This window comes from Prionailurus viverrinus, chromosome X, assembly GCF_022837055.1.
Source record: "Prionailurus viverrinus isolate Anna chromosome X, UM_Priviv_1.0, whole genome shotgun sequence".
Taxonomy (NCBI): domain Eukaryota; kingdom Metazoa; phylum Chordata; class Mammalia; order Carnivora; family Felidae; genus Prionailurus; species Prionailurus viverrinus.
Genome location: NC_062579.1, coordinates 36,164,526 through 36,189,140, shown reverse-complemented (window position 1 = coordinate 36,189,140; position 24,615 = coordinate 36,164,526). Strand labels below are relative to the sequence as shown.

The 24,615-nt window shown below is 38.2% G+C and overlaps 1 protein-coding gene across 6 annotated transcripts in view; it reads right to left on the bottom strand.

The window, feature by feature from the left end:
- KDM6A (lysine demethylase 6A) overlaps window positions 1-24,615 on the bottom strand; it is a 207,660-nt gene that overhangs the window by 181,778 nt on the left and 1,267 nt on the right. The gene's annotated exons all lie outside the window — the stretch shown is intronic.

Genomic DNA, 24,615 nt, shown 5'->3' with positions numbered 1-24,615 from the left:
AACTGTCCCTCCCCCGTAACAACAAAAGACCAAATATTTAACTCTAGAGATGAACAGAAACAGAAACACGAAGCACAGATCAGGGTGAGGAATGGCCACACAGTCCACTTCCCCATTTTGGCTACCAGAAGCACTGGCTACTAGGCTTATGCTTCTTGCAGCCCTAGGATGAGGATGACAGAAGTCCCAGAATGCTAGCTGTCCAACAGGCCTTGTGGTCTACACAGCCAGTGCAATCTTTGAAGAAGGCTAATTTTTAAAAAGGGGGTGGGGGAAGGGAGCAGGGACTGGAATATTACCCGATGTGTTTGACCATATTGGGGCTACATACATGAGACACAGAAAACTAAACAACAAAAAGCGGATTAACTCTTTTTTAAAAGAAAAAAAAACCCTCTGTACATGAGAAGTTATAGTGAGTAGAGCTTGTTTATATAGTCTTCATAATCTAAACATTGACTTAATCCGAAAACACCATGGAGAAGAGAAACATGGGAACAAATGGAGCAGGTAGGTGGGAGGTTACCTTCCAATGTAGGAAAATCTAAAACTGAAAAAAAAAAAAAAAAAATCAAGAAATACCAGAATTGCCAATATAAAATGTGGTGATAAATACCAAAGAAAGAGCTAAAGGAATGAAAAGGGGATGCCTTGGGGGAATGGAAGTTTGGGGGAATACTTTCAAATACTTTTATTTGAAAGTATACTAGAACTTCACACTTTATGCAAATTATGTATCAGTAAAGCTGTCACTAACAAAAAAGGGTTAAATTTTAAAAAGAAAAACAATTCTGAGAGCACAAAGAGCAGTCGGCTCTACCTCTACAGGATAAGGGAAAACTTCATAGAAGGGAAAGGAAAGCTATTTGAAGTAAGTCTTGAAGTAAAAATGAGATAAAGAAAAGTTGGGAAGTATGGAGAATGAGGTTGACAAGTTTTTATGGGAGCCCAAATGTTGAGGGGCATCAGAAGCCACTCTAATGGCAATGGGAAGAAATCAGATTTTTTTTGAGTAGCAAGCTATCACTGCAGAGAGTACAGAGAATGATTCTCTGAACACACCAAAATCTAAAAGTGTTAGGGACTGCTAGAATACTCAAGCAAAGCAAAAGGCAGAGAAAAAGAACTACAGCCACAGTAGAGATACAGATGTGTGCACATGTGTACGTACATCTCTCTGATTATTAAAACAAAAAATTACAGGGATGCCTGGATGGCTCGGTCAGTTGAGCATCCAACTCTTGGTTTTGGCTCATGTCATGATCCCAGAGTCGTGGGATTAAGCCCCGCGCCAGGCTCCACACTGAGCGTGGAGCCTGCTTAAGATTCTCTCTCCCCAATCCCTCTCCCCAACTAACGCACGTGTGCACATGCACTCAACTCTAAAATTTTATATATACATACATATATATATATATACACATATATATGTATAAAACAAAAAGTTAATACCTTAGAAATAAAAAATGGTCAAGGAAGGAACAGGATGGTAGATTTAGTTTTGGGAAAATGTAAATATATTAAATGTTACACTATTTAAAAATTACAAGTTAAAAAAGCAATCCCTAAAAAGCCAAAAGCAAAAATGAAACAAATAAGTCTTACTGTGTAGCCAGTTGATAACATAACCAGACAAAGGATAATCATTTCAAGGAATTTTAAAACACGGTAATTTGACCAAACATTCCCAGTGGAATATATCCTAAGGACAAAAAGAACTACAAAAGATTCTCATGCTACAATGAGTAACCAAGTAGTTCACAGTAGTGTTGGTATTATCATTCTAACACCATTAGCAAATGTAGTACGTGATAAAGCAATGGAGTAATTATGCTGTCTTTGAGAACCAAAAGTTTCAGCACAGGATAAAAGACAGATTCAGATGCCAAAACACTGTAGCTCTGAATATGAACTGAAAGATCTGCATGAAACCATAATTCACTTTACCTTTAAAAATTTTTTATAGAACACACAATGACATCAGTGAAAATGGTGGAGGAAGGACCTCCAACAATTCTTCTCCAGTAAGAAAATTGGCAAATATTGTCATAATCAACTTTTTTAAAACTCTAGAATCTAACCAAATGCATTCAGTACTCTGGAAAGGGTCTGCTAAAGAAAAATGGCTGAATCTTGGTAAAAACAGCAAGTGGCTTTTTTTTTTTAATGTTTATTTATTTATTTTGAGAGACAGAGAGACAGAAAGAGAGCACAAGCAGGGGAAGGGCAGAGAAACGGAGAGCGAGAATCCCAAGCAGGCCCTGCTCTCTCAGCACAGCGCTGGACACACAAGGCTCCATCTCATGCACCATGTGATCATGACCTGAGCCGAGATCAAGAGTCGGATGCTTAACCAACTGAGCCACCAGGTGCCCCAACCTTTGTGGCTTTTTAACCTGCTCTAGTCCCAGCCTCTCCAAGCAGATCCACAGCAGACTTGAAAATTAACAGCATGGATTTACAGTAAAACCAGCAGCCTACAAAGCCAGCAAAGGAGGCTACATCTCCTTCAAAGCCTCGTCCCCAGAAAATTGGTAATTTTTTGACCTGATGGTTCCCTGGAAGACCCCCCACTTGCAAGGTTGTTGAGCTGATTTGGATCTTAACCAGTGCAAAAAAACAAAAACAGAAACAAAAACCTTTACTCCAGAGGCATGTGTCAGAAACAATTCCAGGAAACTGTTTAACTTTGCAGCTTGCTAAAAACAGTAGATAACATCTGAGGCATACAAGAAATATCCTAAATCTTAATAGAAAAAGTGGGGGAATGGGATGTTCATATCACCTTTGAAATGCTCCGAGAAATATGAAAAACCTGAAAATCAAGACCAAACCCAAACACAGGCTATGCACATGCCCAGGAGAGAGCTGAGAAGTAAGTCCCTAGGGTCTCTCTAACCATGAGACTTTGAACAGTCACAAAAGTGAAGGCTGTGGCAGAGCTGTCAACTGCCTGCACACAGAGCCCCCTGAACAAAGACTAGGACACTTACTGGTTCCAGGCAGTTAGGGAAATCTTCGTCTAACGGTTAGCTAAACACTTAAGACAGACAAGGAGAGATTTCGGTGGCAACACAGAAAAAAATTAGTTCAGAAAAATCACTGTAAATGAAGAAACAATACTACAGCAAACAGTAACAAAAACAAATGCTGCAGAAGCGGAATGTTCTGCTTTCTGGAGTTGCTACATTATATTAAAATGTCCAGTTTTCAACCAAAATTTTGAGACATGCAAAGGAGAAAGTATGGTCCACCCCAGAACAGAAAACAATCAATGGAAACTGTCCCAGAGCAAGCTCAGATGATAAACTTACTGGACAAGACTTTAAGGTAACATATGTTCCTATAAATATGTTCAAAACACTAAGGGAAGACAAGACTAAAGAACTAAAGGAAAGTATAAGCACAATCTATCAATAAACAGACAAATTACATAGATACAGAAGCAAATAGTACAATAACTGCATTCACTAGAAAAACAATTCAAATATTTTCACTGGAAAATTCACTAAAGAGGCTCAAGACATATTTGAGCAGGCAGAAAGAATCAGTAAACTTAAGGATAGATCAGTAGAGATCATCAAGTCAACAGAAAAGAAAAAGGAACAGAACCTCAGAGACCTGTGGGATATTATGAAGTATACCAACACATGCACATTGATCAAAGTCACAGAAGGAAAGCTGAGAAAAGGAAAGAAATAACATTTAAAGAAATGGCTGATAACTTTCCAAATTTAATAGTAATAAAAAAATTAATCTCCCATCCAAAAAGTTCAATGAACTCCAAATAAACTAAACAAGAGATACACAATGAGAGGCATTATAGTCAAACCATCAAAAGGAAAAAAACAAAGAGAATTTTAGAAGCAACAAGAAAGAAGTGACTCATCATGTACAGTAAGTATAATCGTCGATAAGATTAATACTTGATTTCTACATCAGACACCATGGAGGCCAGAAGACAATGGAATGACACGTTAAAAGTGTAGAAAGTAAAAGATGGTAGATCAAGAAGTTTATACCCAGCAAAAATACCCTTAAGTATTAAGGAGAAATTAAGATATTACCAGGTAAACAAAAACTGAATTTGTTACTAGCAAACAGTAAATGTGTCACTAGCAGACTTGCACTGCAAGTAATACAAAAGACAGTGAAATTTCACAATGAAACGAAAGAACACTAGACGATAACTCAAATCCACAAGAAGAAATAAAGAATACCAGTAAAGGTAACTACCCAGGTAAATATAAAAGGAGTGGCACCTGAGTGGCTCAGTCGGTTAAGCGGCTGACTCTTGATCTCAGCTCAGGTCTTGATCTCAGGGTCGTGGGTTCAAGCTCTATGCTGGGCTCCACAATGGGCATGAAGCCTACTTTAAAAAATTTTTTTGAATTTAAAAAAATTTATAAATACATTTTTGATTTGTTAAATTTACTTTGTCCTATGGGATCTAAAAGACTCTCAATAAAGCAAAATATATATATATTATTTATATATATTATATATACATTATTTATATATATATATTAGTTATGCTCTGCATAAGTTGGACTGAGGATATCACCTACCTAGGAAGTTTTCACTTGCTTATTTTCATTTGAATTCTAGGGAAACATTTATATGTACCACCTTTCCCCTTCCTCCTAAAAACTTCTGAATCAGTTTTTCTATTTAAAATGTTTTAAGGGGCACCTGGGTGGCTCAGTCAGTTCAGTGTCTGACTTCAGCTCAGGTCATGATTTTGTGGCTCATGGGGTTCAAGGCCCACATGGGGCTCTGTGCTGACAGTGTGGAGCCTGCTTGGTATTCTCTCTCTCCTTGTGTCTCTCTGCCCCTCCCTCACTCACACTTTCTCTCTCAAAAATAAACTTTAAAATAAATAAATAAATAAATAAATAAATAAATAAATAAATAAATAAAGCGTATTAAGAATTTGGGTAAAGGATTTTGTTGTGTCTTACTGGTCTTAGTATGGCAAAAGTAATAAAATGTTTTGTTGTATTAGTATATTTGGGATGGGAAACTAAAAACGAAGTGCTGTTTGAGGCATACCAACATAGTGAGATTCTGCTGTAACCCAGCTTATCTTTTAGTTTCTCTCTGTGTAAACATGCACTTCATTTAAAGAATATAACAGAAAACATTTGATGTTCAAAAGTAAGCACTGCAGTTATTTAAACCTTGTCCCCAAAACAATACAGTTATAGACCAAGCCTGGATATAAAGAAATAGCTTTGTAATTGAGGATCGTGTTATGATCACTGAAGTTAAGATTTCCCTACAAATTTGATTTTTAACACTTACTTCATCCATGTGACAGAATATCTTTAAGTAAAAAATTTTCACAATTAAACTTGAGTTACACTGGACCCTTGAACAACACAGGTTTGAACTGCATGGGTTCACTTATACACAGATTTTTTTCAATAAATACAGCACAGTACTGTAAACGTATTTTCTCTTCCTTAGGATTTTAACATTTTCTTTTCTCTAGCTTACTTTACTGGAAGACTATAGTACATAATACATGGAACATACAAAGTGTTAACTGTTTATGTTATCAGTAAGGCTTTCAGTCAACAGTAGGCTATTCGTAGTTACGTTTTGGGGGAGTCAAAAGTTATATGCCAATTTTTGACTGCACAGGGGTCAGCATCCCTAACCACTCCCCCCACCATGGTTCAAGCGTCATCTATCTATAAAAGTTAGTGGAAGACTTTAGAGAACAAACTGGTGGTTGCCAAAGAGAAGAGGGGTGGGGAGGTCTGGCAAAATGGGTGAAGAGGAGTGGGAGGTACAGGCTTCTAGTTGTGGAATGAGTTAAGTCAAGGGGATGAAAGGTACAGCATAGGGAATATAGCCAATGGAATTCTAATAGCACTGTATGGTGACAGACTGTAGCTGCACTTGCGAGCTGAGCATAAGGTATAGAGTTGTCAAGTCACTACTGTTGTACACCTGAAACTAATATAACATTGTGTGTCAACTTTACTTCAATTTTCTAAAAATTAAAAAAGTCAACTTCAGTTCCACCAAAATGGAATAGCTTCATCTCTCCCAAACTCTCACTCTGAGAACTAAAAAATCCTAGACATAACAAAACAAAACAAACAGGCATACGAAGTGTCTGCTAAGTGGGGAAAAAGGCGGCAGACTTCCTAGAGATACCAAGACTTTAGGAATGACAAAGCAGTGGGTTCCCTGGGTTTTCTTATTGCCTCCCACATTTCTGGGCCTAGGTGCTGCTTCAGAAGCCCCCATCCAATACCACAGTCATAAAGAAAAAAAGTTATAAGCCTTTCCTCCTAGCCAAAAGACTAAGAAAAGGGTAGCTGACCAACAGAAACCTTTTCAGTAAAACCCATCATATTCCAGCCAAAGACCAAGAGAAGATCTGCACACACGAACACGTATGTGTGAACGCTCCAGTTTCAGCGGGGCGAAGCATGCAGCTTATTCTTCCATACCCCCTTCCTCTAGGCTACAGTGGGGAGGAGGCGGGGTCAATCCAAATAGTCCTGGCAGGACAAAACAGGCAGTTAGTTGATCTTCTCTCCCCCACACAGGGGTGCTCAAGTTCACCTGCCAGGATAGTATTGATGAAGCAGGGTAGGAAGCTGATCTTTCATTCCAGCCAAGTGGAGGGGGACGGGAGGATGGGCTCCAATATCCCCGCTGGGTTAATGGCAAGGCTAAGAGAGTAGCTGATCTTCCACATCTAACACCCAAAGGCAAGCTGAGCCACCTCCACCAGCCAGCAGCAAAGAGACTTAACAAGCTGTTTGAGGCAGGATTAGCCAGTACTACACTTCACCACACACATGCACGCACGCACACGCACACACTCCCGGTGTTAGCGGTAACCAGCAAGGAGCTGAACATGCAGCCTCAACTGGCATCAACAAGACTGCACAAGGTGGTGTGAGTTGGAGCCAGTCAGCATTCCACTTTCCCATCCCGGGGGTCAGCAGGGACAAGTGGAGAGCTGAACGTCCATACCTACCCAGCAATGAGACTGAATGAAGCCAAGCAAGAGAGAGTAGCTAACAATCCACTTTACCCATTCTCTGGTGCCAGTGGTGCCGAGGGAGATGAGCGTCCACCACCTCCCTCCCACCTGGCAACAACTCAGGGAAGTGGTACAAAGGAGAAAGCTTCTGCTCCACTCTGCAGCATCAAAGTGGTGAGACTTATCCCTCCACTTCTCTCTTGCTGGGGAAGCATGTCCCATCAGGAAGCTGATCTTACACCTCCCACTCAGAAGCCACAAAGTGGTGTAAACTAATGCCCACCTTTTACCAGGAAGATGTCAGTGAGGATTAAGGGGGAAATTGAACTTACATCCCATCAGTCTGCACCAAGACAGCATGACTCAGTGTTCTATTTTTGCCAGAACGGTTGTCTGTAGGGCCCAGTAAGAAGCTGAACATACATACCCACCCCAGCCCTTGCACTACACCTCAACAAAGAGACTGCCCACTATCAAACAGGATCCAGAATTCTTAAGTGATATTCCAAATGTCCGGGGTACAACCATACCAAAAGCCAAAAAAGTATAATGTGAATGAGAACAATCAACAGACCCAACACTGAGATGACCCAGGTTTTGAATGAATTATCTCACATTTCAAGTAGTCAACATAAAATGCTTCAATGTGCAATTACAACTGCTCTTGAAACGAAAAAGTGGAAAACCTCAGGAAAGGAAATTTAGTTTAAAAGAACCAAGTGGAAGGTATAAAACTAAAAACACAACAAGCACAGTAACTCTCTGGATGGGCTCAACAGTAGAATGGAAATAAGACAACAGAGTCAGTGAACAGATCAACAGAATTTAGCTAACCTAAACAAGAAAGAAAACAGACTGAAAAAGAACTAGCAAAGCTTCAGGTACCTATGGGACAAAAACAAGACTTAAGATTCTTATCAAATTCCCAAAAGAGAGTGGGACTGAAAAAGTATTTGAAGATACAATGGCTGAAAACTTCCACAATTTGGTGAAACATATTAATCCACAGGTAGAAAAGACTGCATGAACCAGAAATAAACTAAAACTAAAGACACCCACACCAAAATACATCATAATTAAACTTCTGTAATCAAAAGACAAATTCTTAAAAGCAGAGAAAAATGATACATTACTTACATGGGAACATTCAAATGATAGCGAATTTCTCATCTGAAACCAGAGAGTACATAAGAAAATAGCCCAACATTTTTCACATAATCTCAGAAAAGCTAAGAGAATTTGATCCTTGCAAACTTACCCTGAAAGAATGGCTTGAAATGTTCTCTAAACTGAAAGGAAATGAAAACAAAAGAAGGCTGGGACTTCAGAAAGAAAAAAAGAACACTGGAATAGGTAAAATTAGGGTTAAGTGTAATAGACTATTACACTACACTTGAGTTTCATAAATCATATTTGTTGTTTGAAGCAAAATTTATCACACCATCTAATGTGGTGTTCAATGTTTATAAGAAAATCCTATTTTAAAGTAGAGACGGCAAAAGGTCCTAAACAATAGTGAAGTTTCCACACTACACTTTTCAAAGCAGTAAAAACATCTGTACCTGTACCAAAGATAATGATAATTTGCATGTGAATAGTGTAATATCTAGAGTAACCAAGAAACCTATACAAAGAAATATACCTGAAACATTACAAATCAAGATGGAACCCAAAAAATATATCCAGCTGACCCATAAGGAGGTAGTAAGAAATGAGAAACAGAGTAAATAAAAAATAATAAAACAGCAGACTTCAGCCCTAATATATCCATAATTACCCTAAGTGTAGCCTAAACACACCAATTAAAGACAAAAAAAAAAAACAAACCAGTGGAAGAATACATTTAAAAAAAAATTTTTTTTTTAATGTTTATTTACTTTTGACAGAGACGGAGACAGAGACAGAATGCGAGTGGGTTAGGGGCAGAGAGAGAGGGAGACACAGAAGCAGAAGCAGGCTCCAGGCTCTGAGCTGTCAGCACAGAGCCCGATGCGGGGCTCGAACTCACAAGCTGTGAGATCATGACCTGAGCCGAAGTCAGATGCTCAACCGACTGAGCCACCCAGGTGCCCCGGGAGAATACATTTTTAAATGATGTAATGATATGCTGTCCAAAAAAAAAAAAAAATCACTTTTAATACAATGATAGTAAAAGTATGGAACAAGACATACCATGTAAATAGTCATTAAAAAAAAAAAAAGCAAGGGTGGCTACATTATAAGATAAAGTGGACCTCAGAGCAAATAAAATCATCAGCAATTTTAGTAAGACAAAGAGAGATATTACATAATGATAAAGGCATCAACCCACCAGATGACAATCTTAAATGTGTACACATCAAATGACAGAGCCTCAAAGTACAAAAAGTAAAAACTGATAAAAATAGAAGGAATATAGACAAAGCCACAATTATAGGTAGAGATTTGCCAACACCACACTCTAAGCAATTGATAGAACTGCTAGATACAAAAATAAGCAAGGATATAGAAGCAACGAACAATACAATCAACCAATAGTATCTAATTGTCATGCATACAACATTCATCCAACAACAGAATATACATTCTTTTCAAGCACCCATGAAACAGACACCAAGACAGACCATATCCTGGGACATAAAACAGATGTCAACAAATATAATACAATGGAAATTATACAGAGTAAATTCCCTAATCACAGTGGACTCAAGCTAAAAATTAATAACAGAATGAAAACGGGAAAATCTCCAAATACTTAAAAACTGAACAACACACTAGCAAATATTCCATGGATCAAAGAGGAAAGCTCGGAAAAAACTTAAAATACACAGAACTGAATAAAAATGAAAATACAACATATAAGAGGGACGCCTGGGTGGCTCAGTCGGTTGAGCATCCAACTTCGGCTAGGTCATGATCTCGCAGTTTGTGAGTTTGAGCCCCGCATCAGGCTCTGCGCTGACAGTGCGGAGCTTGCTTGGGATTCTCGTTCTCCCTCTCTCTCTGCTCCTACCCGATGTGCTCTCTCTCAAAATAAATACATAAACTTTCAAAAAAAGAAAATACAACACACAAGAATGTGGGACGTAGCTAAAGTAGTGTGGAAAGGCGAATTTATAGCATTAAATTTTTGCATCAGAGAAAAATCTCAAATCAATAATCCAAAAAACATGAACAGACTTTTCACCAGAGAGGCTATATGGATGGAAAATAAGAACATAATGGATGTTAAACATCATCAGCCATGAGGGAAATGCAAATTTAAACCACAATGAGCTATTTTTTTTTAATTTTTTGAATGTTTATTTATTTTTGAAGGAGAGGGAGACAGAGCGTGAGCAGGGGAGAGACAGAGAGAGAGGAAGACACAGAATCCGAAGCAGGCTCCAGGCTCCGAGCTGTCAGCACAGGGCCCGATGGGGGCTCGAACCCACGAACCATGAGAGCATGACCTGAGCAGAAGTCGGACACTTAACCGACTGAGCCACCCAGGCACCCCTAAACCACAATAAGCTATTACTACACACCAATCAGAATGCCAAAAATAAATAACAGTAATAACGCGAAATGCTGGCAAGGATGCAATGAAACTGGAACACTGCTGGGAACTGCTGATGGGAATATAGAATGGTAGAGCTGCTCTCAAAAACAGTTTGGCAATTTTTTATAAAACTAAACAAGCAACTATCAGCAATTGCACTCTCGGGTATTTATCCCAGAGAAAACTCATGTTCACAAAAACACCTGTACACAAATGTTCACAGCAGCTTTATTTGCAATAGCCAAAAATGAGAAATAACTCAGATGCCCTTCACAGGTAAATGGTTAAAGAAAATGTAGTAACATTAATACCAGGGAATACTACTCAGCAATAAAAAGAAACAAACTATTGATACATACAACTGAGATTAATCTCCAGGGAGTTCTGCTGAGTGAAAAAAGGCAATCCCAAAAGGACACATACTGTAAGATCCCATTTATATAACATTCTTCAAATGACAAAATTATAGAAATGGAGAACAGGTTACTAGTTGCCAGGGGTTTGGAATGGGGGTGGGGAGAGTGTGGCTATAAAACAGCAACGAGACAGATACTTGTGGTAATGTAACAGTTCTATATCTTGATTATATCAATGTCAATATCCTGGTTGTGATATCGTACTACACTTTTGCCAGATGCTACCACTGGGAGAAACTGGGTAAAGGGTATATACTAGATCTACTATTTCTTACAATTTCACAAGAATCTATCATTATCTCAAAATAAAGTCAAAATTTTTAAAAGCTAATAGAAAACAATTTCCATTTACAAAAATGTATTCATAATATCCAATCTGTCAAACGATGTCCACTTCTATGAGTAAAGACAACCAAGTCCAACAAGACAAAGCAAAAGCCAAAAAGCAAGATCCAGTCCATCAGATTAGGAAGGACTCCAGCTCTTTGTCAGATATTCAGGACCCAGTTACCTCTTTTCATAGAATCGTGACTATTTAAGGGTTGGGTAATCTTCACAGATAACTTAACAGTAAAAGTTATCCTTTGATGTCTGAATGTTGCCTACAACAAGCTGGCTAACTAAGTGTCAATGAGCAAACTTGAATAACTTCAATGACAGAAGACCTACTTCATTTTATCCATTTACTATCTTTGAAAGACTGTTAAGCAAAAAAAAAAAAAGTTTCCTCTTAAGAAACTTCAAATCTAGGGGTGCATGGGTGGCTCAGTTGGTTAACCATCTGACTCTTGATTTCAGCTCAGGTCATGATCTCACAATTCGTGAGATCCGTGCTGCCGGGGCCTGGTTGGGATTCTCTCCCTCTCTCTCTGTCCCTCCCCAGCTCGCTCGCGCTCTCTCTCTCTCTCTCTCAAAATGAATAAAGAAAAGAAAAGAGAAGCAAAGAGAAGCAAAGAAAAGAAAAGAAAAGAAAAGAAAAAAGAAAAAAGAAAAAAGAAAAGAAAAGGATTCAAAATCTACCTTTTTAACTGATAGGCTACTAATGAAAATATAATCACACATACACAGCAAAATTGAACAATAAAGTTTACATTCAATAGATCGCAAAGTGCCCCGCTAATGCCAAGTGATTCTCACTACTCAGGAAATCGAGGGACTTTATTCTTCTAACACCCAAATGTCCTGTGCAGTACATATTTATTCAGTGTGACATTTCTTACCAATTCACATGAGAATTCATTTAGTCCTATTAGATGAATTCCTAGCGAACAGACGCAGTGATTATACCCATCTTCTAGAATTAGAAACCTCAGATCTGACCTAAAAATTTATAGCCCCAACTATAAGAAGTTTGGAGAAGTCAAAACATGAACCATTAATAAATAAGACCAGCTTTCAAATCAATCTAAGACTAACTTAATGGTTAATCATACTAGATTAACCAAAACATACAACTCTCAGTTCCATTAATGTGCCTGCATTCTTTTGGTTTCTGATCTTGAAGGCCTGAGGCTGAAATCAAAGAAAATTACCATCTAGAACAAAGTTCCATTGTGCCCTGCTTCTGGGTCAAAATCTTAAAAGAACTGGGTCAAGCCTAAAAACTCAAATGAATTGTTACCTAGAATTCTGGTGCTAGTCACTGAAAATTTGCAATTCCCAGCCCTTCATCTTAACAGATGGCAAAACTGGGGACCATAAGAATTAAGCAACTTGACTAAAGTAGGCAGCAGACCCTACAACTCAGGTCTTCAGTTTTCTAATCCATTGTTCTTCCCAGTATATCACACAGCCTTCCCAATCTTTAAACCAACATTTTGAGCGCCCAGGCTGAAGAAGCAATACTAAACCCTATTTACTATGTTAACGGGGCATGTGCATACAGCTATTTTTCCAGTTAGAGCAATAAGCTGTCTAGGAATCGGTCCACATTCTCTTCCCCTAGTACCCTTACAATAACCAGCAGAGAAGAATTTGAGAGAATATGTGAAGTGGTCATAGAATACCGCAAAACTGTGTGGTAAAATCCATGCCATCTAAGCCTAACCAACCCAGTGGTTTTAAAGCTTTCCTTTCTCCCAACACACTCCCATCATTAACACCTCTACCCAAAAATAAGTAAACTGCACTAACTGAAAATAATGGAGGCTACAGTTGGGCTTCAAAGGGATCCATACACTCCCTGAAATCATATACAAAATGTATGCAGCTACACTAACCCTAAAAGGGTTAATGACCCCCAAGAAATAAAGTACTACTGTTTTAGCTCTACCACCAGTCACTCTAGAGTGGAAATAAAAATATTCTGCTGTGAAATAAGTTAACACACTAAGCCCTGTACTGTTTTCAACTAATCAAGAATGCAAGTTTACCTATTTTTCCTTTTCTATAATAAAAATGAGAATAAACCAAGAAAGTGAATGACTCCCACGAACACAAGATTATTAAGTAGTATAAACTATGGCTACTTCCACAAACATTCAGGGAGTGAATTAAGTTAGTAACCACAGAACCTGATAATCACACCAAGAAAACAAAACATGAAGCCAAAATTTGCCAATTATTCCAATTGACAGGTCACAGCATATAAAATTAAACAACTGCTATCTTAAGAAAACCCACGTGAGAGGCACCTGGGTAGTTCAGTGGGTTGAGTGCTGGACTCTTGTTTTCAGCTCAGGTCATGATCCCAGGGTTGTGGGATCGAGCCCCATGTCGGGCTCCAAGCTAAACATAGACCCTGCTTAAGAGTCTCTCTCTCTCCTCTCTCCCTCTGCCCCTCTCCCCCACTCATACTCTCTCTAAAATTAAAAAAAAGAAAGAAAGGAAGAAAACATGTGAACATACTTCCAATTAAGACCTTCATATGCTGAAGAATTTCTATCCTCAGTATCAGGCATAAAAGGAGAACAGAACCTCAAAATCACTTAAAAGTAACCCAAATCAATCCCCTCACCGACATCTCCCTATTTGAATGAGAACTCCCAAACCCAAGACAATTCAATATAAGAACTATAAACATTTTCACACAGCAAACAGTAAAATTAAAGTATTTTCTAACAATTTATATACAGTATGATCTCATTTGTGTGGGGAAAAAAACACAACAGAATATGTGCTTGTTGTATATGTGTTGAAATATAAAGTTACCCAATAACTTCATATTATCAGTGGCTGCCTGATAATATGAACCAAATAACTGGGAGATGTGGGAGGGAGATCTTCTTTTCACTGTTAACACCCTTCATGTAACTTTTCAATTTTGTACTACACTTAAGTATACATATTCAAAAACACTATTATGAAGTTATTTCAAAAGTCAAAGATAGGATCATGGCTGCAATTAGAATACTGGCAGGAAGGGGGCGCCTGGGCGGCTCAGTCCATTGAGTGCCCAACTCTTAATTTGGCTCAGGTCATGATCCCAAGGTCGCTAAATCTAGGTGCAGGTGGGGCTCATGCTGAGCATGGAACCTGCTTGGGATTCTCTCTCTCCCTCTCCCTCTGTCCCTCTGCTGCTCGCCCAGCTTGCACATACTCTAGCTCTCTTAAAAAAAAAGAAAAAAAAAAAAGAAGAAGAAGAATGGCAGGCAGTGAGAATGGAGAGAAACAGATTTGAAATTTAAGAAGTAGAAATGACAAGATAGGAGGACTATTAGGATTTTATAGGCTAAGAAAAAGGAATCAAAGGTGCCTGGGTGGCTCAGTCAGTTAAGTGTCTGATTCCTGATCTTGGCTCAGGTCATGATCTCATGGTTCATGGGATCCAGCCACGAGTCCAACTCTGTACTGACAGTGCGGAGCATGCTTGGGATTCTCTCTCTGCCCTCCCCCTGCTCTATCAAATAAATAAACGTTAAAAAAAAAAAGAGTCAAGAAACACTCCAAGGTTTCTAGCAAGGATAATGGTTAAGTGTCATTTATCATGATAAAAAACATCAAAGATAATGATAAATTCAATTTGCATGTATATATATACATACATATATATACATATACACATATATATACATATATATACACGCATATATATATACGTGTATATATATATATATATACACACACACACACACACACACACACGTATATATATATTCAGTTTAAGGTAACGTCAAGATGCCCAAATAATCAAGTGGCAGTCAAGTTTACGTGCAAGTTGGAGGCAGAGTGAGTAAAGAAGATCTAGGAACAGTCTTCTTACAAAGGAGACTGAGATGTGGTCAGACACAGAAAGAAAGCCAAAGTAATGAGATGTTAGCATTCCTTTCCAGGGATCTCAAATCTGCCTCTATCTCCCCCCTCACTCCTAAAATACAACCTTAGTTTAAACTTAAACTGTCTTTCCTAAGATGATACCATGTATCTTGCACTGAGCACCTTCCATGCTAGGCCCAATGCCAGGTACTTTATGTAACTTTTTTTCCTAACACAAAATGCAACAACCTGCCAGAAATCTATTACCACTTCCATTTAACAGATGAGAAAGCTGAGCCTCTGAAAGATGAAATAATTTGTCCAAGCATCCCACATCTAGGTAAGTGGCAGAACCAGAATTCTATTCTAAAACCCATGTATTGCTATCTAACCATCGATACTTAACAACTAGGTTCCTTTCCCTTCCACTTTATCCTTCTGACTGTAGCCAATAATATTTCCATAAAACCTACTTCTAGTCATGCCAATTCCCCCTGATTAGAGAGGTGAATTCAATGACCTCCCAAAACATCCTAGGGCTTATAGTGACGTGGGCCTTGACATGTTCAGTTACTTCCTCCTAATCCCACTTAGACACCCTCTACCCACACTAACTATGCACAATTCCTCAAACACCATTTAACTTCATACTTCCAACTCTCTGCCCTTTCCTTCCTCTTGCTAAACTTCTACTCATGTTTGATAACCAAGACCAAATTCCATCTTTTTTTTTTCTTTTTTTTTATTTTTTATTTTTTTTTTCAACGTTTTTTATTTATTTTTGGGACAGAGAGAGACAGAGCATGAACGGGGGAGGGGCAGAGAGAGAGGGAGACACAGAATCGGAAATAGGCTCCAGGCTCCGAGCCATCAGCCCAGAGCCTGACACGGGGCTCGAACTCACGGACCACGAGATCGTGACCTGGCTGAAGTCGGACGCTTAACCGACTGCGCCACCCAGGCGCCCCCCAAATTCCATCTTTATGCAGATTCACTCACCTACTTACTTCTCTAGTCAAAATCAACTGTTCCAAAATGCTGGGAATTGTGTAGATAGTTTATCCATAATCCAAAAATTTTAATGTTTTATTGGCTCCATCGTTTCACAGCTCATAGCACTTGGCATACACCTTGATTAGTATACTTACTACAACATATGATCACTCAGTCTGTCCATCTTTCTCCAAAGACTGCAGGGGCAGAGGCCAGGTCTTACTTGTTGCCCCAGGACTTGGCACAGTCCCTCACCACAGCAGGTCAGCAAACGTTTCATAATCAATCAAGCAAAACCAAAAGCTTTTCTAGTTCTCAGTCTGATACTTGAAATTCAAAACCCTAATTTAACTACTATATCTTAAAAACTTACTACTTAAAAATAGTTTCCCCTAAATGCATAAATGATCCAGACTCAACTAAGATTCATAAAGTTCTTAGGCAAAATTATCTCTTTTGGCTTGTATTGTGTAATATTCTATTATAAAATGCTACCACGATATTAAAATATGTCACATATATTCAGCTAAATATCTTTCTACCAGCTTCCCAAGGAACTAATTCTTTTGCATGTTAAAAAATCAAGGCTCTCAAAATATTTGCTATTAAGAAGTTATTTTTATGTGTAATAAGGGCATTGTGATTATGTTTCAGAGACAAACTGATCTATCTATGGATTAAATGATGTGATTGATGCTTGAGATTTCCCTCAAAATAATGGGGGTGAGGGGTAAGATAGAGATGAAACAAGACTGGTCATGAGTTGAAAATAACTGAACTGGGGGCACCTGGGTGGCTCGGTCAGTTGAGTGTCTGACCCTTGACTTTGGCTCAGGTCATGATCTCGCAGTTCGTGAGTTCAAGCCCCATGTCAAGCTGTGCCCTGACAGTGCAGAGCTCGCTTGGGATTCTCTCTCTCTCTCTCTTTTTCTGCGCCTCTCGCACATACTCTCTCTCAAAATAAATAACCATTTAAAAAAGAAGAAGAAAATAGCTCAATTGGGTAATGCTTGGTGATAGTTAGTTGGCTACTTTTCTCTGCTTTTGAAAATACTGGAGGGGTACCTAAGTGGTTCAGTCGGTTAAGCATCCCACTTCAGCTCAGGTCATGATCTCACAGTTCGTGAGTTCGAGCCCCACATCGGGCTCTGTGATGACAGCTCAGAACCTGGAGCCTGCTTCAGATTCTGTGTCTCCCTCTCTCTGCTCCTCCCTCCGCTCACACTCTGTTTCTGTCTCAAAAATAAACATAAGAAAAAAAAAAAAAAATATATATATATATATAGGAAATTTTCCCTAACAAACTTTTTTTAAAAAGGAGAAGGATGTAATGAACATAATATAATAGATCCACAGTTTGAAAACAATCCTTTATCTAAAAGGGTTTCTTCCACTGTTCTAAATTAAAATGAATTAGATGACCTTACATAAATTTCTTAACTATAACAAAGTCCAATCTTCTTCCTGAGAATAAACTTAGCAGAAGCATCTTTTATTTATTCTAACACAGACAAAATACTACCACAGACCAAACTACCAAAAAGAAAGAAAAAAAAAATACAAAAACACGTTAAGAGAACAACAGTTTTAGCAATGTAGAAAAGTAGAAAAAAGAGTAAAAGAAGAAATGGATAAAAGAAAACAAAAGTTTGTAGGAGAAAGTGGCAAACAAATAGCCCATAATCTGGCTGAGAACCCTAAAACTATCTAAAGAAGGCATTACTCTCATGCTTTCAGGTTATAGTCCTTTTAATTTGGTCCTAAATGTCAATCTGGGCCAAAAGGGGCCCAAAAGTGAAATCATCAAAGACACAGATGCTAAAGATCAAAATGAAGATTGCATGGTGACTTACCCCAAAGCCACCTAAAAGGCAAAGAAATAGGACCTAACAGGGCACATCTCTACTTCATTCATCCCTATCCCCACTTAAGGACCATCAAGCTCAGAAGTATCCCGACTTGACAAGGTCCTTACAGGTATCTCTACACACACGGCAGAATAAAACCCATTTTTAATCAACCAAAATATAACTCTAGTGTACTCACCATCAGGATGCTTATTGTATTATTTGTAAAGTAATACATGTCTAAACAAAAAAAAAAAAAAAAACACAGCAGTACAGAAATCTATAAAGTGTAAAGTTTAAAATCTCCCCTCCTCCTCACCCTAGAGTCATTTGTACTCCAAGATGACCTTTCTTTAATTACTTACTATCCTTCCAAAACCTGGTCAGAGAACTTCTTAAATTGAGCCATGAAAACTCATTCAAGGATCCCAAGAACCCATACAAAGGTAAATATTACTATAAAATGAGATCAGAGAGGGCACAGAACACACAGCAGATTGTCCTTTCAACATCTGCTAAAAGCCAGAATGTGATTTTAAATGTTTTCCTAAACAAAATTACAAGATTCCTTGCTAATATCCAAGTCAAGAAACACCATCTCCGAAAAACACAATCAAGAAACAATCCTCATCCTGTTAATAAAAGCCATTCTACTGAGGCCCAATCTAGGGTAGAACTTTGAAACTCAATTTACAATTGCCCCAACAGTAAACTAAGTGAAAAGGGGAGATCCAAGAAAGCACTGTTTTGCAGAAGTCATCAATGCCTGCCTCCCTCCAGCACTACCCAACCAGAGAAAGAAGGCCCAGGTCATAAAAGTGCCCAGGCATGAGGAACTAGCAGATGGGGTCTTTTTTCCCTTTTCTGGGGTCTGGTGTTCAAAGTGTATAATTTGTTGAAACGTACCTGAATACATGGAATAGACTATCTGTAAATTAGGCCAGACATCCTTTTTGCAGTGTCTCACAAATGTAAACATTTAACTCACAAGTGTAAAAATTTAATTAAATAACTTAGTTTTAAATGTCTGACAAAATGTTACATAACAGAAAGTCTCATTAAATGTTTTGTTTTGTTTTTTAATGAAACACATCAGGAGATGATGGGTCTCAAATGCTTAGTTAACTTTAACCTAGGAACTATCAGTTAACCCTACTAATCTAAAATCCAAAAGCTGTTAACTTTTTAAATGCCCAAATCAAGAATACATAGTTCAAGAACAGTTCAATCTAAAAATGAGAGACATGAGGGGGACATGAGCCAGGACAGCACTCTGCAAAGGCAATGGTTCTCCTGCCTTTACTTCAGTAAGCCCTGGAATGCGTTAGGGAGCACAAAGGGTGTTAGACGTTAAGTTTTCACGTGAAATGAATGATGGTCGAGTTAATGTAGCTTGGCTAGAAATACTATAAAGGCACCTCCACCTTTGCACAAACAGGAGGGTCTAAGAATCCACAAACGCAGGATCCCAATACTCTACACATTGTACATGTAGTCTATGAGTCCCATTCAACCCCGTGTTCCACCGCTGACCAGGTAATTCTGGAATAATGCCTGCTGCTGCTGATAGATTGCTACATGTGCCTCCAATGCACCTTTCCAGCAAGGTCCTTGTCAACACTACCTACAAAGACAAAGGGCTGGGACTTCACAAGCTTCCCAAACAGGTTCCTGTGACTGCTTTTGTGCCTGCTTGCTAATCGATGCTTCTATGGGTAGGAAAAAAAAAAAAAATTCCATTCTACTTGTTAAATGGACATTCAACATAACCTTTCAGGGCGCTTCACACTATTCTTCTGCCACTGATGTTCCTATGTTAGTCATCCTTATACTTATCTCATTCCTCTTAGCCTGAGTTTTCAATGCAGGCAAGGAATATCTGTTATCTTCATGTTCTCTGCACAGAAGACTTGCACTTAATGTAGAGTCCATGTTTGTTGCTCTAATGTACTGTTGACAGTATGCAAAACTGATACAATTGTATGTAAAGCTTCAGTAGGAGTACATAAAACTATCAATTTCGCATTCATGAAACTCCATTAACTAGTCTACAAATAAATACATGGGGGGCCCTAAATAACCTAACCACCATTCCAATTCTTAGACAATCTGGTGGTGTTTCTTAACATAAACTAGCTCTCTGGATACCACATTTGAAAAATACTGTTAATGATGTACAGTGTTATCAGTCATTAACATCAGTTTCAAAGAGCTCAAAGCATCACAATGAGTTTCAAAGTAAAAAAAAAAAAAAAAAAAAAAAACTTAAATCTGCAAAAAAAAAAAAAAATACTGGTACTAAAGAAATAAAAACTAAATGTTACATAATCAAGTCATAATAAGACATTTTACTCTGCAGCTAGCCAAGCAGTGAACCTTCACTTTGGTTTAATACCCATGCCTCATTACTCCACTTTACCACCTAAATCACAAAAACCCAACTCTCAGGCAGTTTTTCTTAACAACCTAAAATATCTAGAGGTGGCAGTCAAATGTTCCCTAGTCATTTCAATTTATAATTGATTCTACAGAAAGAGCTATCCAGTGAGAAAGAAGGCCAGAACTTAAAAAGTACCTGTTTATATATTCCTGCGGTTCTAATTTGTGCCCAGGTATGCAAACATTTCTGTAATCTCTTACTATTATAGCTGTATTACTAGGGATGTAGCAAAATTTTAGGAAATGTGTAACAGCATGAGACTTTATCCAGGCAAACAATGACTATAATTATTTACAACACAACTTTCCAAACTAGAAAACACGTTTTAAAAACACATCAAGTTAAAGACCTAATTTTCAAACACAAGGCATGACATTATTCTGTGGCTACTTTTGTAACACAAACACTAAACCTTCTTTAGCACTAGAAATGAATATATACCTTTAAGTGTCAGCAAACAAAACACAATATAGAATAATTCTAAACGTCATCAATCTCTAAATATTATAGTATAAATAAACCATCTCTAGAACTGACCTAGTAAGTTTCCCCTACCATCTACATGCAAGCAGACCAAATTCAGGAAAATATATGCTTTAATGGATTTTAAACTACTTCTATTTCCAAAAAATGAAAAATGCTAACTATGTTAATACTAATGATCTCCTTGGAAAAATAGAACATACATTTCTTTTTCAACTTTTTTAATGTTTATTTTTGAGAGAGAGAGAGTGTGTGTGAGAGTGGGAGAGGGGCAGAGAGAGAGGGGGGGACAGAGGATCCCAAGCAACTCTGCGCTGACAGCAGAGAGCCCCATGCCGGTCTCCAACACACCAACAGTGAGATCATGACTGGAGGCACAGTCAGATGCTTAAGGGACTGAGCCACCCAGGTGCCCCGAGCATATTCTAAAGGGTAAACAACCCATAACTCCTCGGTATTCCACATAATCTTTCTACTGATTAACAGAATTATAAAAAAAGATGTTTCAATAAAGTATACTCAGGACAAACTTACAAATGATGTAAAGATACTTCAAAATGAACAACTATGTACTTAAGCAGTTGTTCCCTGACGCAGATAAGATTCCCCAGCCCTTTAGCAATATATTACTATAAATATGCCTTATAGTACGATATTTATTCTTTCTGTATTTATGCTATATTATTACTATACATGATACTTTAACACAAATCCTTATCCAACTGAGAACAAGATGAACCCAAGAGATTTTCAAAAACGTACTAAAAACAAAATCACCACAGTTAATTTGTTAAAATGTTTCATTTCTAATTACTTTTCAGTAACTCCACTGTAATTAAAATGTAAGAATCTTGAATTATTATGTTACCAAAAGATTAATGGTCAGCATTAAAGAGCAAAGTGGTCAAGCTAATGCTGTTATTTCAAGAACTCTGATTAAGCAACCACTTGCTATTAACCTTTTAAAGATATTTTAAAGATATTACTACAAAAATAATATACCATATTACTAATTTATTTTTTAATCCAAAATCCCAAGTATTGTATATCAAATGGCAATCATACAAACAAAAATCCTTTTAAGGACACTAATACGAATGAGTCTTACAAAAACATTCAGAGACTAAGAAATCAGCAGTTTGGACAAAGTATCCTCACACCTGGAAAAGGAACATACAAGTTTAGTGGCAAGTAAGAGACACTTTTATTAAATGTTTAAAACTTACCAAAGCTTTTATGTCAAGAGTTATCTTTTTTTAAACCTACAAATTGGAATTTAAAAACTTGAAGCCCGATCCGATAATACATATAGGAATAAAAATTTTTGAAAACAGGTAGTAATAGCTAAGTTTGTCAGAAAGAAAAAAAAAAAGTTATACAAGCTGCAGACTAAATTTATGGGGGGGGGGGGGCAGGAGGTGAGGAGGGGTGGCAGGACAAAAATAGCAGCTAAAAAGAGAACCCTGAGAGTTATTCAATTCCATTACCTGCCTTCAGGTAAGTAGCCTGAACCAACCCCAACAAAGAAAAGCCAACTCTTGTTTTTAAGACTTTTAGATAACATGAATTCTGAAACATAGCTCAATATTACACACACACACACACACACACACACACACACAGGACTGTTGTTCCCCAGGACTATTCAAAAGATGGGTGAAACTGAATTAATTCAATACTTCCGACAGCAGGACCCCAGCTCATTCATTCTTTTCAGAATTCAATTCAAACACGAGGTGAGAGGTTATATAATGTCAAGCTTTACATTATACATTTCCCTAGGATGTGCAGGCTCACAAGAACTGCATGAGGTTGCAAGCATACACTCTAGAATGTTTTATTGTAACGTTAAGACTAACAAGTCTTGCCCTAAATAGGTAGGACCTCACAAGCATGGAGTTACAAAGTAATAAAGAATTTTTTTTCAACTCAACGAAATACTTAGTAATTCAGCAGATTATTTTTTTACAAAGCCTTAATTCTTCCCCAAAACATAGTGAAACTTCACAAGTTTCTCGTGTATAGCATGTTACTGTATTCAAACATCAAGAAAGTAATGCACACTTTCACAAAAAAATGCTTGAAAACGCTGAGTTCTTTAAAATTTAAACACAATAGTGCATAATTACTGTAGAGTCCAATACTACAGTCTGAAATCTAATCCACTGTGAATCTACTAAACACCATCGTTCTGAGACACGAAATCATCAACTAGCATTTTACACATCATCCACACAAAACATCAGATTCCGTTTATATCTTCATTACCGTAAACCAAAAGCAATAGATTTGGCCAAACTTTTCCAAATGTGTTATCTTTGCAAACAATTTTACCAACCTCCAATTAGACTGGCAATAATCACTCCAAGATAAAATAATGCTCCATTTATTTAAATATTTAATCTTGTGGAAGGACAACTCAGACAGTAGTCAATTATTTTCAACAAAATATTTTAAATACTCAAAAAATTTTCAAGGCTTTAATTATTGATGCTTAAATCATTTCAGAGCTAGTCGCTGTTCATTTTTCCAGGGATAATCTTAATGAAACCAATTAATACCTACACAGCCAAAGTTTAATTCAAGTTTTCTCTATCAGGCAAAGGCACCAGGCTTCCTGAAAAGGATTATTACTGTTTAGCTTTCTGGTCATTATCTGGGGTTGAAATCCCTTACACTTAGTTACTTTGAAACAAAAGCAGAAGTCAATTGCAGATAAAGAATTAGTGACTCCTAAACCAAACTACAGACAAAAAATGGAGGACAACTAGCTAAATTTTTTAAAAATCAACTTAAGAATAAAACGCTAGGCTTTGTCAAACTTCCTTCTCAAATGTAACAATAAGGCTAGGTGTCAAACTGAAAGCTACGGATTTCGGCTTGAAAAGAAAATGTCTAACGGATGCAACACCTATCGCACACACTCCCAAGTTTCACGGTGCCCATTAAGAAAGCACACAAATATCACTTCTGATCATATTCTGCTCCGGAGGGACCAACTGATGCGGACAGATCGAGACTCCACAGCCTTTGTTCAACAGCTTACGGTTGGGCAACTAAATGTGCTACAGGTTGATAAGCATTTACCAGGCTTACGAATGCTGCTTCCAAGCCTGAGGAAGGTACAAGAATTCTGCATGCAAATCATCTCGGACAATTTTTATTGAACACCATCGAGCTGCACACTCCGAAGGAGAGGCCTATTCAACGCTACTATTTATTTCCATGTTTACCTCTCCTCCCTCCCCCCCAACTCCCCCCCCCCCCCTTCACTTTCTCCTCCCACCCTGTCCCGCCATCTTGGGCCGATAGGAGCAGCCATTACTTAACTAAATGACAGTGCTAACAACTTTCCACACAAATAAACAGAGGCTGCACCCCGAATCCTCCCTGGCCTCCCCGGTCAGGCACACAGGAAACGGGACTCCAAGAAGAAAGCACATTCGCAAATAACTGCGGGGTGTGGGGGCAGAACGCCCCAAAAAAGTAAACAAGTCACCTAACTTCAGGTAGAACAGAGAGACCCATCGGGATGCATGTCAACAGCCCAATGCAAACTCTTCGCCGCCCTAAACTACGTGCAACTTCCCCCTTCTGGGAGCAGGGACGCAGGAGAGCCCAAAACGTTTGGTGCACAGTAGACGTTACGAACAGCCTGCCTGGAGGGAAAGAATGAAACCCACGGGAGGCAAGGAAGTCGGAAATTGAGGGGG